The sequence below is a fragment of the Mustela nigripes genome, chromosome X, assembly GCF_022355385.1.
Source record: "Mustela nigripes isolate SB6536 chromosome X, MUSNIG.SB6536, whole genome shotgun sequence".
Classification (NCBI taxonomy): Eukaryota; Metazoa; Chordata; class Mammalia; order Carnivora; family Mustelidae; genus Mustela; species Mustela nigripes.
This window is the reverse complement of record NC_081575.1, coordinates 110033203-110050153: the sequence shown is the minus strand read 5'-3', so window position 1 is coordinate 110050153 and position 16951 is coordinate 110033203. Positions and strand designations below refer to the sequence as shown.

Here is a 16951-nt window from a genome sequence, read left to right as displayed (position 1 = left end):
GCAGAGAGCCCGATGCAGGGCTCGATCCCAGGACCCTGGGATCATGACCTGAGCTAAAGGCAGCGGCTTAACTCACTGAGCCACCCAGGCGCCCCTGGAATGGGGTCTTGATGCTGGCCAGGATCTGTCTAGTGGGCGGGAAGTGGGTTAGCACCCCCAACAGTGAAAACCGAGAGTGTTGCAAAGTGCGGTGGTGACAGAGTGGGGCACCCTGGGTGGCCAGCAGAGCGGTGGGTGGGTCTGCACTTCTGGTCCAGGATGGTGAGCTCCTTAGAGCAGGACTCTGGTAAGCCTGAAGCTTCTCCCCATCTGGATCATTCTTCTCATGCCTCCAACTTCCAGGCAAAAAGCAGCCTGCAAAAGGCCTCGAAAGTCCCTTGAGGAGCCTGGATCTTTCTTTGTGGAGCGTGGGCAGTCCTAGCTTTTCTTAGCTAAGCAGTGACAGGATCCAAGCTGTGATTTAGGCAGATCAGCTTGGCAACTCCACAGAGGGTGGACTGAAGGGGAGAGACAGCTAGAGGCAAGAGAAATTGTTGAGAAGTCAAAGTCATTGTTGAAAGATATGTGGAGGGAATGGCCTGAACTGGGACCGCAGCCGGAGGGAAAATGGGGGAAAAAAGGAAAAAGAAACTTGGAAATCACTGATAGAACCCTTTGCAATTGTGTCCAGAAGACTAAAGAGAAATTGAAGAGGGCTCCAAGGGTTGGGAGAATACTGATGCTCTTAGAGGACAGTAAGTGGCATTGGGAGGGGCAAGCAGGTTTGGGAAGATTAGAAGTTCACATGTATACATTTTGAACCTAAAGTGGCATCTAAGTGGCCTGGGCATTTGCAGGAGATTTAGGACTGGGGGGCGGGGGGAGGTGTTGGAGGCAAGTCAAAGCTGCAGAGTCAGATTTAGTCACCGTCTTAGAAGCCACAGATTGTATACGCTTGAATGCACCCAAGGCCTTTTCTTGGAGAATAAAGGGTAGGAAGATACAAGGAACCAGGGACAAAGAAAGCGGTTCAACCGCAGCAAAGGGAGAAGCAGATGAGGCAAAGGGCGTGGCCATGCTGACCCACAGAAGAGGAGAATCAGGTTTGCATTGGCTTTGTCAATTGCTTGCCCACCTAGCATCCTTTGGGCAGGTCAGAACTCAGTCCAGAGGATTTCTAGTGCTCCCTAGCTTTCTGTCTGCTCTGGCAAGCAGCAGGCACCCAGGACTTTTGACTCTTGACCAATCTTTAATTCTCTCGGGAAATTATCATCTTATCAGCTCTCTCATTTCTCCCCTGTGTGGAAATGACACTAACGATTAGGCGTGTCTTCCTCTGTAACCCCACAGCGCAATTCTTGCCCCTCTATTGCCCATCAAATAAATCCCTCTAAAGAAGATTCTAGAGTTACACAGCCGGGGTTAAATCCCAGCTCCTTCGGTTACTGGTTACTATCCGTGACCTTAAGCCAATTGCTAAACCTGCCATATTTGATTCCATTTGTATTCTGGGGGCCTAACACAGTGACTAATGTAGTTAATATTTATTGAGTCGAATCAGATTTTTACATAACCTCTGGCTCCACGTGTCACTCCTACTTTGTCTCCAGAGTTTCATTCTGTCTGCACCGGGATATTTTCAGCAGAGAAGCAAGGAGGATTGACTAGTTGTTCAAGAAGCAGAGCAGTAGGGATCAGAGAGAAATGGGATGGTAACTAGAGTAAAGAGTGAGAGGCTTTTCCTGAATAGTGAAGAGCTTCTTGAAATTGAACAGCAGAGGAAAGAATTGATGTATGTTTCAAGAGCTGGAAGGGGAAGGAAACTTGCAGCGCTGATAACCAAGAAGAGGGTGGGAAGGATTTAAATCATGAGGGCCAAGGGAAGGAGTTTGCCTTTCTTTTATTAAAAACATTTTTTTTTAGACTTTATTTATTTGACAGAGATCACAAGTAGGCAGAGGCAGGCAGAGAGAGAGAGAGGAGGAAGCAGGCTCCCCACCAAGCAGAAAGCCCGATGTGGGGCTTGATCCCAGGATCCTGAGATCATGACCTGAGCCAAAGGCCGGGGCTTAACCCACTGAGCCACCCAGGCGCCCCAAAAACATTTTTTTTAAATTTCTTTGGAAGCACTAAAAATCTTCTTAACTAGAAATTAACGGTAATTAGTTGAGAAAGTCGTCATGCCAAACATATTATTATTTAAACTGATCCTTTGCTGAATCCTTGAAGTTTTCATGCATGAACTGAGAAAGGTATATGCATTTGTATTGTCCTTGTATGCCTAAGAAAGGGTTAAACAAGTGATTCACCTCAAGTGATTCTATAGAGAAATTCTATTCCAGAAGAACTGCACGGAAGCTAAATGACTTACTGACCTCACCTGGAGTGGAGTCTGGTTCTTCTGTGTTTTCTTTAATTAAATTTTTATTTTGAAAAAATTTCAAAACTATAAAAAAATGTTGCATAAATATTACAGCGAACTCCTGACTTCTTTTCCCCCAGATCCAGCCATTGTTAGCATGAGGCCCTATGTGTTTCATCTCTTTCTTCAAGTATATGTATATATAAAACACTTAATAATATAGACATTATACTTATTGATGTACATATATAAACATATATTTTTTTTTGCTCAATGTTGGAGACTAAATGATAAACATCATCACTTTCTCCTCTCAATACATATGTATACTCTCCTAAAAATAGTAATTATTTCCTTCTGTAACCATATTACAATCATCAAATTCAGGAAATTTAATATTGACACAATGCCTTATCTAATGCATTGTTCAAATGTAAATTTCACTAATTGTCTTAACAGTGTTCTTTATAGCAAAGTGTTCTTTTTTCTTATTAACACATAATGTATTATTTGTTTCAGGGGTACAGGTCTATGATTCATCAGTCTTACACAATTCACAGCACTCACCATAGTACATACCCTCCCACTGTCCATAATCCAGCCACCCCATCCCTCGCACCCCCTCTCCCCCCAGCAACCCTCAGGACATGAGTTGGGGATAAGAGAGGTAAGTAGAATTGGGCACTTGAAGCAAGAGGAAAGCTTTTGAAGAGATGTCTTTTTCTTTCCTTTTTAAAAGTAGGCTCTAGGGGCACCTGGGTGGCTCAGGGGGTTAAAGCCTCTGCCTTCGGTTCGGGTCATGATCCCAGAGTCCTGGGATGGAGTCCCACCTCAGGTTCTCTGCTCAGCAGGGAGCCTGCTTCCCTTCCTCTCTCTCTGCCTGCCTCTCTGCCTGCTTGTGATCTCTGTCTGTCAAATAAATAAATAAAATCTTTTTTTAAAAAAATAAAAAATAAAAAATAAAAGTGGGCTCTACACCCAGCGTGGGGCTTGAATTCATGAATTCATGAATTCATGAATCCGCTAATTGCTAATACCTAAGCCTCATGCTGACCTTCTGCCAAGTCTATTCTAAAGTTCCTGAATCTTTCTTTCTTTCTTTCTTTCATCCCAGTTCAAACTCCCTCTGATTCATAACTCTTAGCTTTCAAAACCATCTAGATCCTGTCCTGGCCTTTGGAACAACTGTCTATATTTGATCTTTCCAGTGGAGTCTCCAGTGACTCTGACTACATTTGTCCCTCTGGCTCTCCATAACCCGTGTTGTTCCAAACAGGAACCTGGGCCAGGTCCCAGACTCTCTAAACCTGTTTGCCCCCCTTGCCCCCAGCCTCCCAAGGCCCCACACTTTACCTTCCACCTCAGTCCGGCTAAGCTGTCAGTGAACTGTATCCACCGCACCCCACTTTCGTATGTTGAAATCTTACCTCCCCCCATAATCTCAGAATGTGACCTTATTTGGAAATAGGGGCATTGCAGACAGAATTATTAAGATGAGATCATTGTGGAGTATGATGGGCCCCAAATCCAATATGACTAGTGTCCTTATAAAAAGGGAAATTTGGACACAGACACTCACACAGGGAAAGCGCCGTGTGAGGAAAGAATGGAATGAGGCATCTGCAAACTAAGGAAAGCCAAAGACTGGCCAGCAACCCACCAGGAGCTAGGGAAGAGGGAGGGAACAGATTCTCCCTCACAGCTCTCAGAAAGAACAAATCTGAGATGAGAAGGATCTCAGACTTCTAGACTCTAGAGCTGTCCGATGATACATTTCTGTGGTTCAAGCCTCTCAGTTTATGGTATTGTTTGGTGACCCCGCTAGGAAGTACAGTGGGAGAGGCCGTACCTCTCTTGAAGGGACACAGTGTTGTAACTCCACGCACTGACGACTGAGTCTCATGGGAAATGGTGTGAGCATTTCTGTGACGAGAAGAGGCACGAGTGAGGAGACATGAAGTACACTGGGGCCCAGTCATAGGCACCAGCTGGCTGTGGCCAAAAGAGCCAGGTTTTGGTCACCTGGCTGGCTGGCTCAGTCAGCAGAGCATATGACTCTCGATCTCGGGGTCATGAATTCAAGCATTGGGCATACATTGGCCATAGAGCTTATTTAAAAAAAAAAAAAATGAAGCAGAGAATGCGGGATTGAAATAATCCATGGGGAGTGTCTGCCTGGCTCAGTTAAGTGTCAGCCTTCAGCTCAGGCTGTGATCTTGGGTCCTGGGTTGGAGCCCGGCATCAGGCGCCCAGCTCAGCAGGGAGCCTGCTTCTCCCTATGCCCCCACTCATGCTCTCTCTCGATATCTCTTTCTCTCTTTTGCTCTCTCTCAAATAAATAAATAAAATCTTTTTTAAAAAATGAAAGAAAGAATCCATGGCACTTGCATGATGGGAGAGATGTCGCAAATGATGGGGAGAAGAAAACTAGATTATAAGTATTGTGAGGGTCTATATAATCTAGAAAACTAGATTCTAAGTATTATAAGTATTGTGGGCCTGATTTGTCATGTTCTAGGGACTCTAGTGAAGTCTAGTTACGTTTGGAGGCTGGGCTGTGCTGCTTTGAACGTTGTCACTCAGTGTGTAGACCGGATTGTATGGGGTGTTAACTTTTCTGGGGTTAAAAAAGAAACAAGGTGGGGCGCCTGGGTGGCTCAGTGGGTTAAGCCTCTGCCTTCGGCTCTGGTCTGCTTCCCGCCCCACTCTCTGCCTGCCTCTCTGCCTACTTGTGATCGCTCTCTCTTTTATTTAATAAATAAAATCTTTAAAAAAAAAAAAAAAGCAAGGTGCACAAAACTGGAAAGAAGGTGTGAGGTCAGGGTTTTTGCCTATGATTTGCACGTTTTTATGACTTAGGTATTTGAGTAAGAGACACCACTACAACTGGATACTTTCAGCAGACAAAGGAAAAAAAAGAAGAAAAAAAAGAAATTAAACATTAAATAGAGACAGGATTTCCCAAATGGTGTCAGTTTTGCACCACTGTTCCCTCAAATTGTTTAACTATGACTAATTCTTTTCCTCAATTTGACATATTTAATCTGAAATAGAGGCAAAGAAATCTTTTTCAGTTGCTGAGTTAATACAGGCCTGCTTGCTGTCATTTCACTGGCAGTCGCATTATGGTAATAAAGCCTGACACTTTTCTTTTTAGGTTTATTTACTTTTCAGTTATCACTGCACCCACCGTGGGGCTGGAACTCATGGCCCTGAGATCAAGAGTCGCGTGCTCCATCAACGGGGCCAGGCAGGTGCCCCATAACCTGATATTTTCGGAACTGTAACTAATCTGAGGAAGGTGAAATTATGAGGAAAGCAAGATTTAGGGACACTTGGGGTGGCTCAGGCGGTTAAGCATCTGACTCTTGGTTTCAGCTCAGGTCATGATCTCAGGGTCATGAGATCGAGCCCCGCCTCAGGCTCTGGGCTCAGTGGGGAGTCTGCTTGAGGATTTCTGTCCGTCTGCCTCTCCCCCAGCTCATACTCCCTCTCTGTCAAATAAATGAACAAATCTTAAAAAAAAAAAAAATGAGGAAAGCCAGACTTAAAGAAGTGAATTTACTTGTCCGGCTGGTGAGCTGCAGAGCTCAGAGCAGGCTGGGGGCACCAGGGTGTCCCATGAGCACGGTGCCACAAGGGTGGCACACAGCTTTCCTTCATTGTACATTCTCCCAGTCTGTAGGAATTTACAGCAACTTAATGAATGGATGAAAGAATTTAATTTGTATTATCTGAAATTCATATTTTTAGAAACTTGCAAGGGTTATAACCTTTGATTAATGCTTAATATGCATAAATGTGTGTGTGTGAGAAAGAGGAGGAGAAGGAGAGGCTTCAACTCACAAAGAGGTTTTCTCCCAACTTTATTTATTTATTTTTTATTCTTTGAAGATTTTATTTATTTATTTATTTGTCAGTGAGCACAAGCAAGGGGGAGCAGCAGGCAGAGGGAGAAGCAGACTCTGCCCCTGGGCAGGGAGCCTGATGAGGGGATCAATCCCAGGACCCTGAGATCATGACCTGAGCTGAAGGCAGACTCTTAACCCACTGAGCCATCCAGGCGCCCCTAACTGTGTGTTTTTTTAAGTAAGCTCTGTGCCCCAGCTTGGGGTTTGAACTCACAACCCTGAGATCCAGAGTTGCATGCTTTATGGACTGAGCCACTCAGGCATCCCCAAATTTTATTTTTAAATCAATGGCATTTTCTCTCAAGAGACAGAATTGTAGAGGTTGATTAAGGGCCCAGGTCAGGTTGGAAAAGCACATTTAATCAATGTTCCAGAAGCACAGTAGTATCATAGAACCCAAATACTGGTTTGTGACAGCAGTGTGTCTGTGGAAAAATGTGTTGAAGATTCCGACTTGGAATACCAGGGATTAATCTCCCTATAGATCCTCCTCTTCTCTCCTCCCCACCTGCAGGGCAGTGGAAATGGTCACTTTCCTAATATCAAGGTGCAGATGGAAGCTTCTGTGTCAGGAACAGAGGTGTGCAACAACAGTAAGTGGTCAGGGGCAGGCTGATAAATGGGGCTGGGGCAGATCTGGGAACCTGGGGGACAGTGGGGAGTTGTGATCGCGCACTTTATAGGGTGTGGGATGCTCTGCCAAATCCTTTTTTTTTTTTTTTTTAAGATTTTATTTATTTATTTGACAGAGAGAGAGAGAGACAGTGAGAGAGGGAACATAGGCAAGGGGAGTAGGAGAGGGAGAAGCAGGCTTCCCACATAGCAAGGAACCTGACGCGGGGCTCCATCCCAGGACCGCGGGATCACGACCCCAGCTGAAGGCAGACATCTAACAACTGAGCCTCACAAGCACCCCTCTAATCTTTATATAAACAAATATTTTATTCCCCATAGTTGAGTTCATGCTGCGCTTCTGAGAGGCAGCTGTGTGTTGTGTTTAAGCACATGAACTCTTGTTTTGCATTCTGTCTCTGCTTCTTGTTAGTGAGGAAGCTTTCATTCCTTCAGAAAATGACTATTATGTAGCCCTGAGAAGATGAGGGGGGAAAAGAAAAATAAAGACTTTCCTTTGTGAACTCATATGTTCATGAAACTTAAACTTTCTTAAAGGCTTCACTTTCTCACCTGTGATGTGAAGATAACACCTGTCCCACAGGGTTTCTGTAAGAATTATTATGTTGCTAAATGAGGGACGCCTGGGTGGCTCAGTCATTAAGCATCTGCCTTGGGCTCCAGTCATGATGACCTGGTCCTGGGATTGAGATCAGCATCCAGCTTCCTGCTCAGTGGGGAGCCTGCTTTTCCCTCTACCTCTGTCTGCTGCTCTCCCTGTTGTGCTCATGCTCTCTTTCTCTGTGTCAAATAAATAAAATCTTTTTTAAAATGTTGTGAAATGAAAAAATAAAATAAAATAAAATGTTGTGAAATGACATAATGTATGTAAAATGCCCATACGTGGCAATCGCCCCCCAAATAGCCATTATTACCATCACATAAATTTTGCTTTTTTTCACCAAACATTACATCATAGTTTGCCCATGTCTTTTTTTTTTTTTTAAAGATTTTATTTATATATTTGACAGACGTCACATAGTCAGAGAGGCAGGGGGGGGGGGGGGGGGCAGGCTCCCCACTGAGCAAAGAACTGGGCAGAGAACTGAGCAGAGACCCCGAAGTGGAGCTCAATCTCAGGATCCTGGGATCATGACCCAAGCTGAAAGCAGAGGCTTTAACCCACTGAGCCATCCAGGTGCCCCTACCCATGTCTTTAAAAAAAAAAAAAAAAAAAAAAAAAACCCTTTGCTGGGGTTCCTGGGTGGCTCAGTTGGTTGATTGTCTGTCTTTGGCTGGGGTCGTGATCCCAGAGTCTGGGGATTGAGTCCCGAATCGGGCTCGCTTTCCCTCTGCTTCTCTCCTGGCTTATGTTGTCTCTCATTCACTCTCTCTCTCAAATAAATAAATAAATCTTAAAAAAGAAAAAAAATCATTAGGTGTTTTTCCCAGAGCTACTTTTGAAAGGGAGATAGGAGAATACACAGGGGTACTAAATCTGGGATGATGTGAAGCTTGGAAAAAGGAGCAGGAAAGGGAAGTTGGGGCCCCTAACACGAATGCAATTAATTCCTTGATCTTACCTTGTGTAAATGCATTCATAATAGATAACGTTTCCAAAGGGGAGTGAGATATTGCAACCATTTAGTTGATACGTTTCATTAGGTACTCTTTTGTTTCTGCTTGGAAGCCAGTGAACAGACAAGACACCTTGTAATCTCCTCTCCACAAAGTTTTGAAGTTTTATCTTTTACACACACCCGTGAAACTGGTTAGTTAGAAAATAAACGAGTTTTGTTTTTATCTGGTTAAGCTATGTGATGTCTTCAGGAGTTGATTGCCTTGCTTATAAATCAGGAAAGTGATGGACTTTTCTATCTTTTCTCACAATTACTTTTTGATTAAGTCCGTGCTTATTAGCAGTTTGGAGGAGAAATAATAAGGAAAATATAGCTTATGATGATTGACTGCTCCATTTATGTAGCCCCACTGTGATAAGTACAGTGTTTTCTATATCACAGGCTCTCATTAATCTTTGTTGGATGGATGAACTCAAGCCAACCTGACCATTTGCTAGCAATTTTCACAAAAAAAAAAAAAAAAAAAAAATCCATATGTAAAAGACTAGCAAAATCGGTTTAAGTGAAATAGATTATTGATAGATGTCAGGTGGTTGCAATCTTTGACTCCTACTGCTGTATAACGAGCTACCCCCAGAGGCAGTGGCTTCCAATGATTTGTTTGGATTATCAGTCTCAATTTGAGTAGGGCTTGGTGTGGACTGGCTATCACCTAGTTCAGGCAGAATCAGCTGGGTGAGCTGAAACTGGGCATTAGTTCCTCTCCATCTCCGTAGGGTGGCTTGGGCTTTCCCACAACAGTGTAGCTGGATAAAAATAATAAACTCAATAAACTCCCCAAAAGACTTCCTTTCAGGGCGCCTGGGTGGCTTAGGTTAAAGCCTCTGTCTTCAGCTCAGGTTGTGATCTCAGGGTCCTGGGATGGAGCCCCGCATCGGGCTCTCTGCTCAGGAGGGAGCCTGCTTCCCCCCCTCTCTCTGCCTGCCTCTCTGCCTACTTTTGATCTCTGTCTCTCTGTTAAATAAATAAATAAAATCTTAAAAAAAAAAAAAGTTAAAAAACAACAACAACAACTCCCCAAAAGAACCAGGCAGAACCTATATTGCGTTTTGAAACCTGGCCTCAGAAATCACACAGTGTCATTTCCACCACAATTACAAGCCAGCCAAGGTTCAAGGGAAGGGGACAAAGACCGCCCCCCACCCGGACTTCTCTAAGGGAAGAGTGTCAAAGTCACGTTGCAAGAAGAACATGTGGGATGAGTGGTAATGTTGCAGCCATCATCTTTGGAAAATACAGTTTGCCACAGGGATCATTTATTATCCTTCATACCCTCAATTTCACACATTAAAGATTGTTTTCTATTTGTCTTCTCTTTTTTTGAGATTTTATTTTTGAGTAATGTCTGCACCCAATCTGGGGCTCACATCCACAAGCCCGAGATCAAGAGTTGCGCGCTCTACCAATGGAGCCAGGCAGGTGCCCCTCTATTTGTCCTCATGATCTTTTTTTCCCAACTACCCCCTTTAGACTTGGTAGCTATAACATCTCAGAAGCTAACTTTTTTTTTTTTTTTTTTTTTAAGTAAGATCTACTTCAAACAAGGGGCTTGAACTCACAACCCAGAGATCAAGAGTCACATGCTCTACCAACTGAACCAGCCTGGCACCCCTCAGAAGCTAACATTCTTTAAAATAACTTATGCACGGAAGATTGTTTTTCTGGTACCCTGAAGGCATATGTTGAGCAACTTTCTAGGATTGGAGTGTATCCAGCTAGGTTTACTCTTCCATATAATTCTTCTTTCTGTCTGGTTTGTAGAAGACACTAACACACGGGTAGGCATAGCCCTAAATATAAGAAATAAAATAAATGAGAAGATCTATCTATCTATCTCACCTGGGGCAGCTTTAACTCAATTCTTGGAAGGTTTCGTAGTGCAGGTGATGGGTGGACTTAGCTGAGAATCCTACAGACATGTAGACATGTAGGTATCTATCTGGGGGTTATCATCACAATGGAAGTTAATGATTTATGGTGTGTGTGTGTGTGTGTGTGTGTGTGTGTGTGTGTGTGTGTGTGTGTGTGTAACTGGTCCTAGTTAAGCTGGAATACTAAGACTGGTTAGCAGTGATTTGGTCCTAACTTTGAGTGAAATACTGAACTAGAAATCAGAGCAAAATACATATTTCCATCAAAGTAGTATTTTCCCTGACATTTAAAAAAAAAGATTTTATTTATTTTAGGGGCGCCTGGGTGGCTCAGTTGGTTAAGGGACTGCCTTCAGCTCAGGTCATGATCCTGGAGTCCTCGGATCAAGTCCCACAACGGGCTCCCTGCTCAGCAGGGAGTCTGCTTCTCCCTCTGACCCTCTCCCCTCTGATGCTCGCTCTCTCAAGTAAATAAATAAAATCTTTTGGGCGCCTGGGTGGCTCAGTGGGTTAAGCCGCTGCCTTCGGCTCAGGTCATGATCTCAGGGTCCTGGGATCGAGTCCCGCATCGGGCTCTCTGCTCAGCGGGGAGCCTGCTTCCCCCCCTCTCTCTGCCTGCCTCTCTGCCTACTTGTGATCTCTCTCTGTCAAATAAATAAATAAAGTCTTTTTAAAAAATAAAAAATAAAAAAATAAAATCTTTTTTTTAAGAATAAAAAATAAAAAAATGAAAAAGATTTTATTTATTTTAGAGTGCAAGAAAGAGAAAGAGAGCAAGAAGGGAGTGGGGCAGTTGAAGAGGGACAAAAAGATTCTGTGCCCAGCATGGAGCCCGCCTTGGGGTTCGATGCCAGGACCCTGAGATCATGACCTATGCCAAAACCAAGAGTCGGACGTTTAACCGACTGAACCACGCAGGTGCTCCTTCCCTGACATTTTAATCGAAACGCTCAAAATAAAAGTTGAAAGAATCACTCAGTGAACATCCCATCACCCAGATTCTACAATTAGCATTTTACTTTCTTTGCTTCATCTCATATCTATCCATACATCCATCCTTCTATTCCTCCACAAATCCACCTTTTTAAAAAAATGGATTACAAAGTGACTTATGTCAGCACACATATTTTGAGTTCTGTTTAAAAATGTGGGCAATTTTCAAATTAAAAAAAGGGGGGGGGCACCTGGATGGCTCAGTGGGTTAAAGCCTCTGCTTTCAGCTCAGGTCATGATCCCAGGGTCCTGGGATGGAGCCCCACATCGGGCTCTCTGCTCAGCAGGGAGCCTGCTTCCCTCCTGTCTCTGTCTCTCTCTCTGCCTGTCTCTCTGTCTACTTGTGATCTCTCTCTGTCAAATAAAAAATTAAAAAAAAAATGTGGGCAATTTTCTTCTTTTCTTAATACATCTTGTATTTGACAAATATATAAAATCAGGTGGACCTGATCGTTTGTCACTGTCTTAAAAATGAAATCTATGAGAATTTAGTAGAGAAGTTGCTGGAGAAACAAAGTCTGTAAAGATTGTGCTCTGCGATGCATATTATTTAATGTGCTTCAGATCGTATCTTTGCCTTTGCTTGAGCATGTAATAAAAACTTATACATTTTGAACTGGATAATTGTGTCCCTTGATAGTGAAAAAGCTATCATTTTTCATTTTCTTTTCATTGTACCTTTTCATTTCCTTAAGCATGTTGGAAACCATATTGGATTTATATCTGTAAAGTTGGTCAAGAATTTCTTTTAGAGAAATGAAATCAATGAAATTGACTTGAGACAATTGTGTAGGTAGATCAGGCTCACTCTACAGTGTCTACACTTTTTTATTCCAACCTGCCTCTTCCAAATGGTACAGCCTTCATTTACCTACCACTTTTGTGTTCATCCTTCTTTTGTTCTTTAGGTAACTGTCTAAATCCTTAATTTTCCTCTATCAACACAACACAAAATGATGTAGGAACTCATTGATCCATTCACTGATTTCATTCCTTCAATGAGCAAATGCTTTTTGAGCATCAGGTTCTGTCCTAAGGCATTGGCAAAACAAAAATGAATAAGACATGATGTTTGTTTTCAATGGAAAGCCATTAATGTGGTGCATTGATCAATACAGATGACAAAACTGGGTAACTGAGGCCTGCTGGAAGATTCTTCCACCTTTCCCAGGAGAGCCGCTGTTGCTTCTGACCCACCCTCTGCTTTCTGTCATGTAGACACCAAATAAAATTAGACAGAGAAGACCAATGTTTGCCAATGACTCATTATTGTACTAGAACATTTTAAGAGAGTGAGAATTGTTTTATGGATTTGAGAAGAGACAAGATCAATATGTTTTCTACTGTGTGTGTTTTTACATAACTAACCCAGAATTCCAAGGTACCTTATAGAAAGGCTGTAAAATTGCATTGAATTGGGTCCGATATTAAAGCTAGGAAATGAAAGGCACAGCCATTTTATTACTTCTTAATACTTAGACTCTATGAACTCATTTGTTTTCTTTACAAATTAAATGCTGTGTGTGTTTTTAATTTTTCCATTTTTAATTAAAATCTTGAGATAAATACTATATACTGCAAATTACATATTAGTCTATCTGCATGTATTCAAGGAAAGGGCATTACTTGCGGTCATTTTATTTTTTAAGATTTTGTCTATTTATTTGAGAGAGAGAGAGAGCGTGCAAGCACAAGTAGGGGTGGGGCAGAGGGAGAGATAGACTCCCTGCTGAGCAAAGAGCCCAATGCGGGGCTCGATCTCAGAACCCTGGGATCATGACCTGAGCCGAAGGCAGGAACTTAACCAACTTAACCAACTAAGCCACCCAGGCGCCCTGCTGTCATTTTAAACTTTCAAAACTTTTTGAGGGAAGGATATTACTAAAGTGCTTCTCAAGTCACCTCATGTTTGAAGTAGGCAGGTAAGTGAAAGACGAAACTGAGGTGGACAGCAGAGCCGCCTCCCTCGCCTACCTTCACGCACATCCTTACCACTCCATTCGCATAAGAAGTTAGTAACTTTGCCTTGATGTCTTTGAAAAGCAGGAAAAAGTTTTTCCTGCAGAGCTGCTGTGGGAGTAAATGAGATAGTGTAAGGAAAGTTCCTGGCACATAGCACCGTTACATAAATGGTTTCTAACACTTAGAGCGTAGAGCTTAGTGGTTAAGGATTAGGTTTCTGGAATCTGTTGTCTGGTCTGCATATTGGTTCCACCGCTTACTGATTGAGGAAGCTTGGCCAAGTTACTAAAACTGTGTCTAAAAATGGAGATTAGATCCACTTGCATGAGTTACCCATTCCCGTGTAACAAATTACCCTAACACTTGGTGGCTTAAAACAAGAAACATTTGTTATCTCATAGTTTCTGTGGGTCAGGAATTCAGGAGTGACTTAGCCAGCTGGTTCTGGCTCTGGATCTCTCCGGATTGCAGTTACCTGAGGGCTTCGCTGGGGCTGGAGGAATGGCTTTTCAGATGGTACACTCACATGGCAGCTGGCAGTTTCAAACTGGCTGTTCATGGGAAGCTTCAGTTCCTCACCCCATGTTCTTTCCATAAGGAATCTTGAGACTGTCCCCACAGTATGTGGGCTTTCCCCCATAGCAAGTGATCCAAGAGAACAAGGAAGACGCTGTAAAACCCTTTTTTGACTTGGTCTCAGGTCATAACCCTCTATGACCATCACTCCTGCCATATTTTATTTGTTAGGAGTGACTAAGTGTAGTTCACACACAAAGGGAGGGGAATTTAGCTTTACGTTTTGGGATGGGAGTAGGGGGGAAATTTTGTGAGGATATCTTAAAACTGCTACATGACTTTATATGGATATCATGAGGATTAAATGACATAATCCATGTAAAATGCTCAATAAATATTGATTAATGTTGTTCTTCTTCTTCTTCTTTTTTTTTTTAGAGAGAGAGAGTGCGGGAGAGCCCAGGGGCAGGGGGAGAGAGAGAATCCCAAGCAGGCTCCATACTCAGCATGGAGCTCAACACGGGGCTTGATCTCATGATCAAGCCCCTGGTGTGAGATCATGATCCAAGTTGAAATCAAGCGTTGGTCGCCCAACTAGTTGAGCCAACCAGGTTCCACTGATTAATATTATTTCTAAAGGAAGATGAATAAACTGTTGTTTACCTAGGGAAATATGGTTTCATCTGGTTTAAGACACTAACGTATTCTCTCCTGGAAGGGGAGAAGGTTCTACATCATCTCCCAGCAGTCCCCAGCAAATCCTGTTGAGCTCCAGGCGCCCACAGCGCTAAGTGCCGTGCTAACATACATCTTACTGGCTTCCTTTTCTTCCCTGTCTCCCTAGCCCACTCATCTTCTGGTGTTTCTTGGGATCGGCTCTCAAATAACACTACTTACACTCACATCACTGTCTCAGGGTCTGCCTTTGGGGAAACCCAAACTAAGACATCACTCATTGAGTCAATACGAGGATTAAAGGAGATGATATATACACAATGCCCGGTGTATAATGATAGCAATTAGCATTTATCGATCAGTTTCTTGAGCCAGAACTGCTTCAAGCACCTCACATACGTGAACTCATCTAACCCTACCTTAATCCTCATAAAACCTTGTTATTATTCCCCTACTCCAGATGAGGAGACCAAGACACAGAGAGAGTAACTTCAAGGTCACACGCTACTTGAACCAGTGAAACTGTTATTCAGATCCAGGCAGTAAACATGGAAACATGCTTTCAGGATGCTGGAGTCGTTCTTTGAGTTATTGGAACTCTCACTTTTATTTAGTTAACCTTGGGAGATTCTGGCTTGTTTTTGGTGTGTTGTTGACAAATGGGTAAAGTATCTTGAGAGAGATTTTTCCTGTTGCCTCCACTTAGGAGGGCTTCTGTTGGAGAAGTGACAGCTACAGGCTGTGGGTGGTGATTCTGGGGATGGGAACTGGAAGGAGGATTTACACTTGTCATTCAGATGCCCTCTACACAGAGGTCAACTACAGCCAAGATGAGGGGCTAGAGGGAAATGCCTAGGGAAGGCATAGAGGGTCATGACCTGAGAAGGCACCCTGGATTGATTTTCAATAGCAGAAAAAGAATATAAAGTCAGAAAAACTGTGCAATATGAGAAGGGACATGAAGGGCAAATCTTCCATAAAAACATGGTTCTTGGGGCGCCTGGGTGGCTCAGTGGGTTAAAGCCTCTGCCTTCAGCTCGGGTTGTGATCTCGGGGTCCTGGAATCCCAACACGGGCTCTCTGCTCACCAGGGAGCCTGCTTCCCCTCTCTCTCTCTCTCTGCCTCTCTGCCTACTTGTGATCTCTGTCTGTTGAATAAATAGATAAAATCTTAAAACAAACAAACAAACAAACAAACGTAGTCCTAGGGGTGTCTGGTTGGCTCAGTGGGTTAAAGCCTCTGCCTTTGGCTCAGGTCATGATCCCAGGGTCCTGGGATCGAGCCCCGCATCAGGCTCTCTGCTCAGCAGTGAGCCTGCTTCCTCTTCTCTCTGCCTGCCTCTCTGCCTACTTGTGATCTCTGTCAAATAAATAAATAAAATCTTAAAAAGAAAGAAAGAAAGAAAGAAAGAAAGAAAAAACCCACAAAAAAACCATGGTTCTTAGGTGAAATAGGTGAAGGAGATTAAGAGGTATAAACTTCCAGTTATAAAATAAATATGGTGATGTCTTATACACCATAGGAAATATATGTGAGGGTGTGTGTGTATCACAGTTAGTAATATTGTATTAACCGTATATTGACAGAGGCTAACTAGACTTATTGGGGTGATCATTTCACAGTGTATAAAAATATATCACTATGATGCACACCTGAAACTAATGGGACATTATATTTCATTTATACATAAAAAAATACATGGTTCAAAGTAGTGATTGAGAAAAGTAAACTGCTTCATGTTTATACCACCCCCAGAAATGATACTGCTCAGCAACAGCTAATCCTTTTTTTCTTTTTTAAAGATTTTATTTATTTATTTGACAGAGAGAGAGAGAGAGAGATCACAAGTAGGCAGAGAGGTAGATGGAGAGAGAGCGGGAAGCAGGCTCCCTGCTGAGCAGAGAGCCCTATGCAGGGCTCAATCCCAGGACCTTGGGAATATGACCTGAGCTAAAGGCAGACGCTCAACTGCTCAACCAACTGAGCCAACCAGGTGTCCCATGGTGAGAACTATTATTATCATCATCTACCCGTTTTATACAGGAAGAAACTGAGGCACAGAGAAGTTGAACAATTTGTCCAGGGACATAACTATATGTCTATAGTTTTAGCCACTTAACTACACTTAACTACACTGCTTTGCTAACCATCCACTTTCGTATGGTATTCTATTCTGGTGTGGTTTTCCCTCTTGAGTCTTTTGAGGCTGACATTTCTGTGCGTTCCACACTGTTTGTGGTTAAACTTAGTGCCTGGAGGATAGGGTAGAGGTTTTAATAGTTTAAAATAAGGTACTGGATTCGCGTTTTTAAAATGACATTTTCCCAAATGGCATGAACTTTAAATGAAAACATGTAAGATGTGACAGTCTGGTTTAAGCTTTGAGCAGGGCCAAGGAATAACTAAGGCTCACCTCTTCCTACAAAACC

The 16951-nt window shown here is 43.0% G+C and overlaps 1 pseudogene; it reads right to left on the bottom strand.

The window, feature by feature from the left end:
• LOC132007216 (elongation factor 1-alpha 1-like) overlaps positions 1 to 13889 on the bottom strand; it is a 34014-nt pseudogene extending 20125 nt beyond the window's left edge.
• Between the last annotated feature and the right edge of the window lie 3062 nt (positions 13890 to 16951).